Genomic DNA, 10,563 nt, shown 5'->3' on the forward strand with positions numbered 1-10,563 from the left:
GGACATTCTGCAGGGTTGCCAGCTCCTATGGGGGCTGGACTCCTGTTCCTGCTGAACTGAGCCAGTGCACTGGAATCAACTGTTTCAGCTCAGTAGGCACAGGAGGCGGAGCCCAGGGAGAGGCAGATGCAGAGCAGGGTGGGCGGCAGCGGCCTGGGGAGATGGGGTCCAGGGGGCGGAACTTAGCCACTGTGAACACGACTTTGCTGTAGACCTTGCTCACAAGCAGCTAAGCCCTGCTCCACAGGCCAGTGGTCATGCTGGGCTTCTCTGTCACCCAGCACCCAAGATAAACGTCCTTGGCAACACGAGGCCCCAAGGCAGGGCACAGGGTCAGTTGGAAATCCCTGGCAATGTGATTTGTGACTGGCATCAAATCCCATCCCCAGGAACCCCAGCCGGCCGAGGCACAGTGAGGGGACAGCAGGTGGGATCGGAGTGTAGCACCTATGGGAGAGAAAGAGGAAAGTGAGATCGGGAGGAGGCCTGTTTGTCTGCCTGTCTATAATCCCAGGCAGGGTCTCACACAGTGGAGGTGGTTTCTGAATGGACCAATTCTTCCTGCCTCTACTCTGGAGTCTGAGATTGTAGGTCCACCTCACCACACCCAGTTTAAGTGGTGCTGGGGACAGAAGGACAGAACCTAAACTTGACTTGCTGAACCACACCCCAGCCCTCTTCTGCTTCCAAAGGGAAGAAGCCGCCCCAAAAAGAGGAGCATCAATCAGTAGGGAGGGTGGAGTGACCCAGCGGATGCCTCCAGCCCCAGCCCTACAAAGCTGGAGGTGCCAGAAAGCCCGAGTAAGCCGAGTAGGCTGCAGCCTTTTCAGTGTCTTTCCACTCTTTCTGTCCCCACCCACAGCCCTAAGCCCAAAGCAGGCCAAGTGGGGCCATGGAGAGAGGAAGCTGAGAGAGGTGGGCGGTTGGAGGGAGGAAGTGACCTCACCCCAGCTGGCGCCACTTCCTAGAAGTCTGAAGGGCAGGAGGAAACTCCAGGGCCTCCCACCTCAGCCCTCTCCTCCACAGCCAGCACAGACATACCCCACCCCCACCCCACACAACCCAGGGCCCAAACAAGGAGAAGCAGGCCGATCCACCCCAACAATACCTCAGTAAAGTTTCAGTCCCTGCTCCTCGGGTTTCCCAAAGGCCTCAGTTTCCCCATCTGTAAAGCAGACTAAGACAGTTGCACCTGGTGGCTCAAGTTTATCTCAGCGTTGAAGAGACTGGGGCAGGAAGGTTGCCAAGAATCAAATCAAAGGCCTGTTTAAGCTACATAATGAGTCTTAGGCCTAACTGGGTTACCCTAGTCTCAAAGAAAAAACAAAAACAAAAAAAACCCAAAACAACAACAAAAAACCCCCCAAGACTTTCTTCTAAGAAGGCCAGTGAAAATTTACAGAGAAGGTATTTGGCACTCAGTACCAGGGCAAGCCACAAAATTTAGGGCCTACCCAAGGTAGAATAGCTTCCCGCATGTCAATAGAGTTTTCAGAGGCCAGCAAGATGGTCTAGCATGTAAACACACTTGCCATGGAGCCCAATGTCCTGAGCTCAAACCCCAAGAACCACAAAGTGGAAAAGCATTCTGACCCTTGCAAGTAGTCCAGTAGTCCTCTGATCTCTGCACTTGTGAACGAACACACACACACACACACACACACACACACACACACGACTTTTAAAAACTTTTTAAAGAATTTCAGTGTTGGAGATGGCTCAGCAGTTAAGAGCAGAGGACCCAGGTTTCTTCCCCAAACCTATGGGACAAGCACAGCTCTATCTCCATTTCCAAGAGCTCTGGGTACCAGGCACATACATGGTGCATATATATACATGTAAGCAAACATTCGCAAACATACACTAAACTTAAGCGTCAAGAATGCTGGTGCACACTGTTACTCCCAGCACTTGCAAGGCAAAGGAAAACCAGGATTTAACTTCAACAGCATGTCTCTGTGAGTTCACAGCCAGCTTGGTCTGTGTAGGGAATTTCAAACCCCAGGGCTACACAGTGACACCGTGTTTCAGATAAAGCTCAGAAAGATGGCTCAGTGGTTCAGAGCACTGACTGCTCTTCCAGAGGTCCTGAGTTCAATTCCCAGCAACCACATGGTGGCTCACAACCATTTGTACTGAGCTCTGATGCCCTCTTCTGGTGTGTCTGAAGACAGCTACAGTGTACTCACATATAATAAATATGCAGAGGACCTGAGTTTGGTTCTCAGCACTGTCACAACTGCCTGTAACTCCAGCCTCTGGTCTGGGGATTTCACTCCTCTTCTGGTCTCAGGGCACTGCACTGACGTGCACAAACCCACACAAAGACCAGATAACACACACGTCTTCCTTACAAAATGTCAGGGTCTGCAGTGATAGGTCAATCAATAATGTGGTTACCCTGTAAGCACAAGGACTTGTTTACCCCAGCCATGGTAGTCCACAGTGCTGGGGAGGAAAAGTTACAAGAGTCCTTAGAGACTCCCTGAGGCTCCAGGTCCCAATATCTTCTTTTGAGAAAACAAGGTCAGGGCTGGAGAGATGACTCATGGTTAAGAGCACTTATTGCTCTTTCAGAGGTCCTGAGTTCCCAGCAACCCCATGGCGGCTCACGACCGTCCGTAACTCCAGTTCCAGAAGATTCAATGCCTTTCACCTTCGAGGACATCAGACACACGTTGCATGCTACACATGCATGAGAAAGTACGTTTTCAGACATGCCGTGGACCAGGGCCAGGCCTTACATTAGCCCTACAGTGGCGCATACCTGTGATCCTAGCTTTGAGGGACAGCAGCAGGAAGATCTCTATGAGTTTGAGAGCCGCCTGGTCTCTATGAGGTCTTTTCTAAAGGAGGGGAAGAAAGGGTTTTGGCTAAGAGGACTCAGTTCTGCAGCTCATCAGCCTGCGTGTGAGCTATACAGTTTCTTTGCTGGTTGACTCTGGGCAAAGAACACGCCTGCTCTGTGACCAAGTCTCTATCTGCGAAGGAGCAATAAGGAATTATTTCAGAGCCTGCTAGGACATGACTTGGTAGCAAACTTGTAACCCTTGCATCTAGGGCCAATCTAAATGTAAAAAGATCTCGATTTAGAGGTCAGCCTGGGGCAGGAGAGATGGCTCAGCGGTTAAGAGCACCCGACTACTCTTCCAGAGGTCCTGAGTTCAATTCCCAGCAACCACATGGTGGCTCACAACCATCTGTAATGGATCTGATGCCCTCTTCTGGTGTGTCTGAAGACAGCGACAGTGTACTCACATATATAAAAATAAATAAATAAATAAAGTCTTTAAAAAAAAAAAGTGTGTACTGCTCCTGCAGAGGACCTGAGTTTGGTCCACTTATATATAATAAATGAATAAATCTTTAAAAAAAATAGAGGTCAGCCTGGGCTACCAAGACATGGTGTGACTCAAAAAGAAAGGGCTAAAGATGGCTCAGGGGTTGAGAGCACTGGCTATTCTCCCCCGGGGTTCCAGTCAATACTCAGCACCTACATGGTGGCTAACAAGTATCTGCACTTTCAGTTCTAGGGAAGCTGACACTTTTTTCTGGACTTTGCAGACACTAAACATACATGCAAACAAAACACCTATGCACTTAAATAACTTTTAATTTAAAAAAGGCAACAAGGGGCAAGGCTCAGTGGCAGCTGCTGGCCTAGCACACTGACTAGGCTCTGTTTCCCCCTCAGTACCATATGAAGGAAATATGATGGTTTATACACATTACCTCAGCATTTAGGATGTGGAAAGGGGGGCTAAGAGAGTCAAGGTGGCAGAGCAGGTCTTTAATCCCAGCCGCCGCAGGCAGAGGTAGGTGAGTCTCAGTGAGTTCAAGGCCAGCCTGGTCTACAGAGAGACTTCCAGGACAGCCAGGACTACACAGAGAAACAAAATGAAAATAAAACGAAACAAGAAATTTGTCAACAGAGCAAGCTGGAGGGCAACCCTGGACACATGAAACTCTAGAAAGACAAGTTCAGGGCTGGAACGATGGCTCGACAGTCTGCACTGCGCGTTGCTCTTTCAGAGAACCTGAATTTGGTTTCCTGGCTCACAAAAGCCTGTGGCCCCAGCTCCTTCAGATGTGGCACCCTCTTCTGGACTCTGAAGGCACCTACACACACATGCACATACCCAACACATACACAAAAATAAAAATAAATCTTCAAAAGGAAGAGGGTCTCTACTTCCTAAGTCCCTGGGTGACATCAAGGACAGAAGTATTCCCTCATGTCAGGCAGTGACAGGCAGGACAGTGGATCCTAATGTCTAGATCTGGTATTACGGATGTCTGAGGAATAAGGATTGAGACACGCTGCTGTGTCTTCCCAAATACACGAATGTATACACACACACACACACACACACACACACACACACACACACACACACACGCTATCCCTTCTTCTCAACAAGCCCCAGCCCTAGTCCCCTCCGTCTCTTTGGGGTCTGGGGCAGCCCAGGGCCGCAGGCTGACCAGCCTCCCCGTCACCTCCGGAAGTGAGACAGCATATTCGTCCCAGAGACCAGAACGGGAAGGGCGGCCATTTGGCCAGGCTAGTTTCCTGTGGGGTTTCCCCTACAAAGAGCCTAATGCTGCGGCCAAGGCCACTCCCATCCTCACACACACCAGAGGTCTCTTGTCTGGCGCGGTGGGGCATTACCACGCAGGTGTCCAGGAGCTGGGATACCCTGTACCAAGGACTGTGACTCTCAGTCTCACAGGGGAATCCAAAGGGACAGAAGTCCTAGAACTGGAGGGTTTGGGCAACAGAGGGGGTTGGGGGGCTTGGGCTGTGGCATCCTGGTCGGTGTTAGCACACACAGTCTACAAGCCTTTGGCATCCCTGGAGGACCCACAATTGAACCCCAAGAAGGAACCAGGGCAGAAGCCCTCCGGCCGTCCCCAAGCCTGATCCCCAAATACTTTCCACTCTCGCGAAGCAGCGAGGATCGGAAAATACCAAGGGCTGCAGGCTCCGCCCAGCCCCGCCCCCGCCCCCGCCCCAGTCACCAGCGCTCACTAATGGCCCAGACTCTTCCCAGGAGCTGGGCGGCTGGGCTGGAGCCAACCCGACCTGCGGCGCAGATGCCTGCCCTCCACGCCCGTCCCCACGCAGGGACCAGACAACCCGCCCGGGTTGGGAGGCAGGGCATAGGCAAGTGGGTGGGCCTAGTGCCTAGCCGCGAGTGGAGGGGGCGCAGGAAGGGGTGAGGGAGGGCTGAATCACTTGGTATAAATAGGGAAAGACGACAGCCACGTCCCACCCTCGCTGCCCGCCTGCCACACAGTCCAACCACCAAATCCCCCACTCCATTTCTTAACATTCTTTTTGCGGTGCTGGGTTCCCCTCAAGCCAATCAGTGTCCCCAGAGTGAAGTTCATCCCGGGTCCTGACCTGGGACAGGAGGTAGGAGGGCTGACCCCCATCACCCACTGTCTTCTGGAAGGCTTTGGCTCACCCCCCCTAACTCTGCAAAACTTCCAGGAACCAGCCAGGCATTGGGAGGCCTGTCTGTTAGTCTACCATTCAGGAGGCTGAGCCAGAGGACTGCTATGGGTTCAAGGCCACGGTAGGCTATGAAATAGGACTGTCTCAACCCCCAAAACTGACTGTGGGGAGAGAGTGCTTGACTGTTCTGAGGAAGCATAGAGTCAGTGGGTCCCATCTTAAAGCACAAACCCTTCATCATGGTGCACACAAGTAATCCTAGCGCTCAGAAGGTGGAGGCTTAAGGATCAGGAGTTAGTTCAAGGACATCCCGGACTACTTAGCGAGTTCCGGGCCAGCATAGACTACATTACATTAGACCATGCCTCAAAAAAGTTTTTTATTAATAGCTGATAATTATTATTATTATTATTTCCAGACCCAAGACTTAGGGGTTCCAGAGCACCAAATGCATACTTGTGGTTGAATGAACCCAGTCCTGGAAGGGCGCACAGGAGACAAAAGGGAGGTACCAGCGGGCATCCCCAGTTTTGCTCCCCTCAGCCCCTCAAGGCCCATGTGCCCATCCTGCCACCCAGCCCTGCTCTGCCTAGGGCCACAGCTCAGTAGCCACACCCAGGGTGGCGCCAGCTCAAGCCCCAGCAGCCTGAGGCAAGGCGCCGCTTGAGTGTGACTCAGCCATGCCCGGCATGGTGCTGTCCTTCCCTACCCAAGAATTCTCACGCCTACGCCACCACCCTCAATCCTTCCCCATGACCAGCTAGGAAGACACACCTCCATGTCCACCGAGGACATTCAACAGCAGGATATGAGGAGACCTGAGCACCCTACAGGGGACTATAGAAGGGACAGGGTGTGCTCTGTTCCACCACATCTCCAGATGTCCCCATTTACAGATGGAAAAACTGAGGCAGCGGAGAAGTTTCCCAGTAATGTCTACACTCTCTCCATAAAGAAAAGGCCATCTGAGCTGGAGTTGGCGGCTCAGGTCCATAACCCTAGCACTTGAGATTTGCAGGAAAGAGAATGAGGAGCTCAAGACCTCTATTGGTTTCATGGCAAATTTGAGGCTAGCCCAAGCTACAAGAAACCCTGTCTCTGCCAACTAAAAAGGGGATGAAGATGTAGCTCAAATAGCGGGGTGCTCGCCTGGCATGCACAGGTCCAGAGTTCAATTACCAGGACTGTGGAAGCCAGGGATGGTGCAGGCCTGTAACCCCAGCACTCAGGTGTGGAGACGGGAGGATCAGAAGTTTGAGGCTAACCTGGGTTACATCAGACTCTGACTCAGAAAACAAAAGTAACTAGCCAGATGCTGCTATGGTATGGGGCTGCATCCTGTCATCCGGGCACTCAGGAAGCTGAGGCAGGAGTATTGCAGTGAGTCCCATGCCAATCTCAGCCACATCAGCTCTAAGTCGGCCTGTGTACCACTGAGACCCTCCTGTACCCACACAGGCCTGTCGCAGGGAAGTGCAGAAAGATAGGACTAGCTGGGGCCTGCTAGGGACATCTGGCCTCCACTTGCAACAGGCATAGGGTGGCCCATGGCATGGGGGTGCCTCATGGGGCATCTGCCTTGGCTGCCTTTCTCTAGCAAGTAAGAATCTGCCAAGCTCAGAGGCCGGGCCAGCACAGACAGGCCCGACCCCCTGGACACGCCCTGTCACGCATATGCGCCGCGTGCCAGCCCTGGGCTGGGCCCACAGCTATTTTAAGGCCCCCTGCTAGGTCCTCAAGCAAGGCCTGTCCAGTTGAGGGGTCTTAGGGATGCTCTTGGGGACCCCCTCCCCCGGCAAGAACAGAGAGCTATGATGCTCCTCAGGGCATGGGCCCAGTGAAGTTTCCTCCCTTCCCAGCACTGTGGTGGTGTGAACACATGTGCCCAGGCTGGCCCAGACACAGTGCGTGGGTGAGCGGCCAGGGCGAGCCCGCATCACCTCGCCTGGAAGCCTGCGCACCTGCCGGGCGGGCCGGCTTTGAGCTGGGCTGGCTGGGGCAGCCTCGGGGGCCAGGGTCGTCCAGCCCCCAGACTTACCTTCTTAGGCCACCCTGCCAGAGGCGGGCAGCTGCTGCAGGCTGGGAAGGGGGCAGGTACAGGGAGCCAAGGCACTTCCTAGACACTCAAATGGCCAGTGGGGCCTGGCCAGGCTGGAAGGTCACGCACAGCTGAGGGGTTCGGTGGCCTGTAAATCTAGAGGTCAGTCTGGGGCTAGCACAAGACAGCAGCAGGCCTCTCGTCAAGACCAAGGGCTGTGGCCTCGGCGCTGCACCACGCCGGGGTCAGGCCTTCGGGCCCCGCAAGTCTACCTGCTGTCGCCCGTAGCCAGATCCAGTTCTTGCCTCCCGGGCCAGGCGGTCACGGCCCCCTCTCTGCTCCCCGGCCCGCGCGGGAAAGTTGTCGCCGCCTGCGCCCCGCGAGTCTCTCCCGGGTCGGACCCCAATTCCCCGCGGGGGAGGGGAGCCGGGCTGCGCGCGGGCGAGACGACGCCGGCCGCGCCCCACCCCGCCGGCCGGCCCAGATCGCCTTTAAAACCTCCGCGTCTCCTCCCCCCACGGCCGGGCAGGGGGCGGGCGCGGGGCGGGGCGGGCGCCACCGTCATGTGCCCCCGAGGCGGCCCGCCCCACGCTTACTCGTCTGTCCCCCAACTCAGGCTCAACTTTCTCCATATCCGGAATGGGCATGGGCCTGGGTATTCTGCGAGGGTCCTGCCAAACAGGAATCTTCACTTCTACAGCACCTTCTCCAGTCTAGGAAGTTCCTCCTTTTATCTCACCCAATCCTCTCTTGCTGCTGTGGACAAGACTTTCTGATCCTAGGCTAGGTAACCCCAGAGTCTGCGTGCCTCCCCTTTCCAGTCTTCCTGGCACCCTCCCCCACCCACCCTCCAGAGACCTCTGGGAGACTCCACAGCTACCCGTCGTATATCCCTGAGAAAGCGCCCCCTCCCCCAACTCCATCCTTCCCTTTTTCTGTACATGTCTCTCCCTCTTCATCCTTAGGCTTCCCCTCCACCATCAGGAACACGGTGGCATTGTTCCCCTGGACGGGGCCCTGCCTCAGGGCCTGGCCTGGTGCCCAGGTAGGGGGCCGGGAACAAAACCCAGCCAAGGAGGGGCAGGGTGCCCTCTGTGGCCACGCCAACCTCCTTGGGCATGTCAGACTGCTACTTGGCCCTCTGCAGGGCAGGATAGAAGTGGGTGGACCCCAGCCCACACTGAACACCATCTTTCTGCACAGCATGGGCCAGGGCCTTCCCAGAACTGGGTGGCTATTGCTCTGGAAGTAGTTTTCCCAACCACTCCCAACATTTCCATATACTGCCACGGAGTTCCCCATTCTGTGGGGGAGACGGGGACACCTCCCCTTTGAATAATGCTAGGGGAGAGGGGTGACCCAGCACATGCCAGGTAGAGCACTGGAGGGACAAGTGGTCTCTGGTCACTTCTCTGTCTAGGAACCCATTAGTGGTTCAGTTCAGCACTTTCTTGAACTTTAGGGTGAGCGTGGGATGAAGCTGTACCAAGGTATCACCCAGAGGCCCAAGTCTTGGGGACCGTGCAGCTTCCTTCCCATGTGGGGCCCAACAGGCAGGCTGGCCCAGAGTGCAGGATCTGACAGGTTGGGGCAGGAGGGGAAAGAGGCCCACCCCGTTGGGGCCCCAGGGGAGGATTTGGAGTGGCACAGAATCCTCCAACTCAGCGTAAGGCCTGGAAGATGGGAGAGACTGCGGCCTCATGGCCCCCTGAGCAGTTTAAATAAGGACAAAAAAGTTAGGTTCTGAGCTTGGTGGCCCAGCACTCCAGAGTCTGAGGCAGGAGAATCACGGGTTGAAGGCTAGCCTGGGCTGCAGCGTGTGCCCTGTCTATAAGGTAGTGGTAGCAGGATCAGGAGTTCAAAGCCATCCTTGAGCTACAGGGTGAGTTTAAGGCCTCCAAAATGAAAGCTAGAGATACAGAAAGGCTCAGAGAATTAGACAGAAGAAGGGAGGGAGGGACGGAGGGAGGGAAGGGAGGGGAGGGAGGGAGGGAGGGAGAGAGAGAGGGAAGGAAGGAAGGAGAGAGAGGGAGGGAAGGAGAGAGAAGGAGAGAGAGAAGGAGGGAGGGAAGGAGAGGGAGGGAGGGAAGGAGAGAGAGAAGGAGGGAGGGAGGGAAGGAGAGGGAGGGAAGGAGAGAGAGAAGGAGGGAGGGAGGGAGGGAAGGAGAGAGAGAAGGAGGGAGGGAGGGAAGGAGAGGGAGGGAAGGAGAGAGAGAAGGAGGGAGGGAGGGAAGGAGAGAGAGAAGGAGGGAGGGAGAGAGAGAAGAAGGGAGGGAGGGAGGGAAGGAGAGAAAGAAGGAGGGAAGGAAGAAGGGGGGAGGGAAGAATACAGACAGCACACAAGTTCAAGACCATGCATGGGGTTCCCCTGGTGTCTACACAGGAGTTCACCCAGGCACAGGCCAATCTCTGAGGGTGCCCTCTCTGTGCCCCTGGGAGACCTCATCCCCCTGCCCTCAGACACATCTGGCCAAAGTCTCATCTGTCTTCCATAGACACTTCATTTTCCTTTCCGTTCTGCTATGTAGAGACAGTCTCACTGTGTAGCCCAGGCCCAGTTTCCCTAATGCTGAGATGACAGACGCCATCACACCAGGCCTGGAAATATTCATTCACTCATTATCTGTCCTCAAAGAGAGAGACAGCAGGATCTCAGCTCACTAAACTTAGCTATTGACTTTTTGATCATGGAAGAACATGGAGAGGTACAGAGTGAGACCATAATATGTAGGCACACACAAGTACATACATACATACACACATGTACATACATGTGCGCACGCGCGCGCGCGCACACACACACACACACACACACACACACACACACACACACAGCTGGTTCTGTCATGCTCTGCCCCACAGGAAGTGGAACATCTTAGATCCCACCAGGTTGGCGGAGTGGGGGAAGGCTGTGTCAAGGGACCCTGTCAGGTCTGAAGGTCGCCCCACAGGTCACCCAGGCACACACGCAGAGCGCCCTGGGCCCCATGGCAACGCAGCACAGAGACATCAAACAGGGAGGCCCTACGTCACTGCGGTTAGGGAGGCTCCTCCCCACTGGCTGGTG

The 10,563-nt window shown here is 54.9% G+C and overlaps 1 long non-coding RNA gene and 3 other non-coding genes across 12 annotated transcripts in view; 1 reads left to right on the forward strand and 3 right to left on the reverse strand.

Annotated features, from left to right (window-relative positions):
- Positions 1–16: 16 nt before the first annotated feature.
- Positions 17–124, reverse strand: Mir24-2 (microRNA 24-2). Its single transcript, NR_031828.1, has one exon. It is a non-coding gene; the product is annotated as a microRNA 24-2 (primary transcript).
- A 40-nt stretch (positions 125–164) lies between these two features.
- Mir27a (microRNA 27a) lies at positions 165–251 on the reverse strand. Its single transcript, NR_031833.1, has one exon. It is a non-coding gene; the product is annotated as a microRNA 27a (primary transcript).
- Positions 252–330: 79 nt separating this feature from the next.
- Mir23a (microRNA 23a) lies at positions 331–405 on the reverse strand. The gene has a single exon (NR_031825.1). It is a non-coding gene; the product is annotated as a microRNA 23a (primary transcript).
- Positions 406–9,591: 9,186 nt separating this feature from the next.
- Positions 9,592–10,563, forward strand: part of LOC102548759 (uncharacterized) — a 7,531-nt gene continuing 6,559 nt past the window's right edge. For 2 of the 9 annotated variants that reach the window (XR_005496708.2, XR_010060175.1), the window contains exon 1: positions 9,592–10,563. This exon is cut by the window's right edge and continues 4,905 nt beyond it. This is a non-coding gene — a long non-coding RNA (uncharacterized LOC102548759). The other 7 variants (XR_010060173.1, XR_010060172.1, XR_010060169.1 and 4 more) reach the window with 6 other exon arrangements.

The sequence above is a fragment of the Rattus norvegicus genome, chromosome 19 (assembly GCF_036323735.1).
Source record: "Rattus norvegicus strain BN/NHsdMcwi chromosome 19, GRCr8, whole genome shotgun sequence".
Taxonomy (NCBI): domain Eukaryota; kingdom Metazoa; phylum Chordata; class Mammalia; order Rodentia; family Muridae; genus Rattus; species Rattus norvegicus.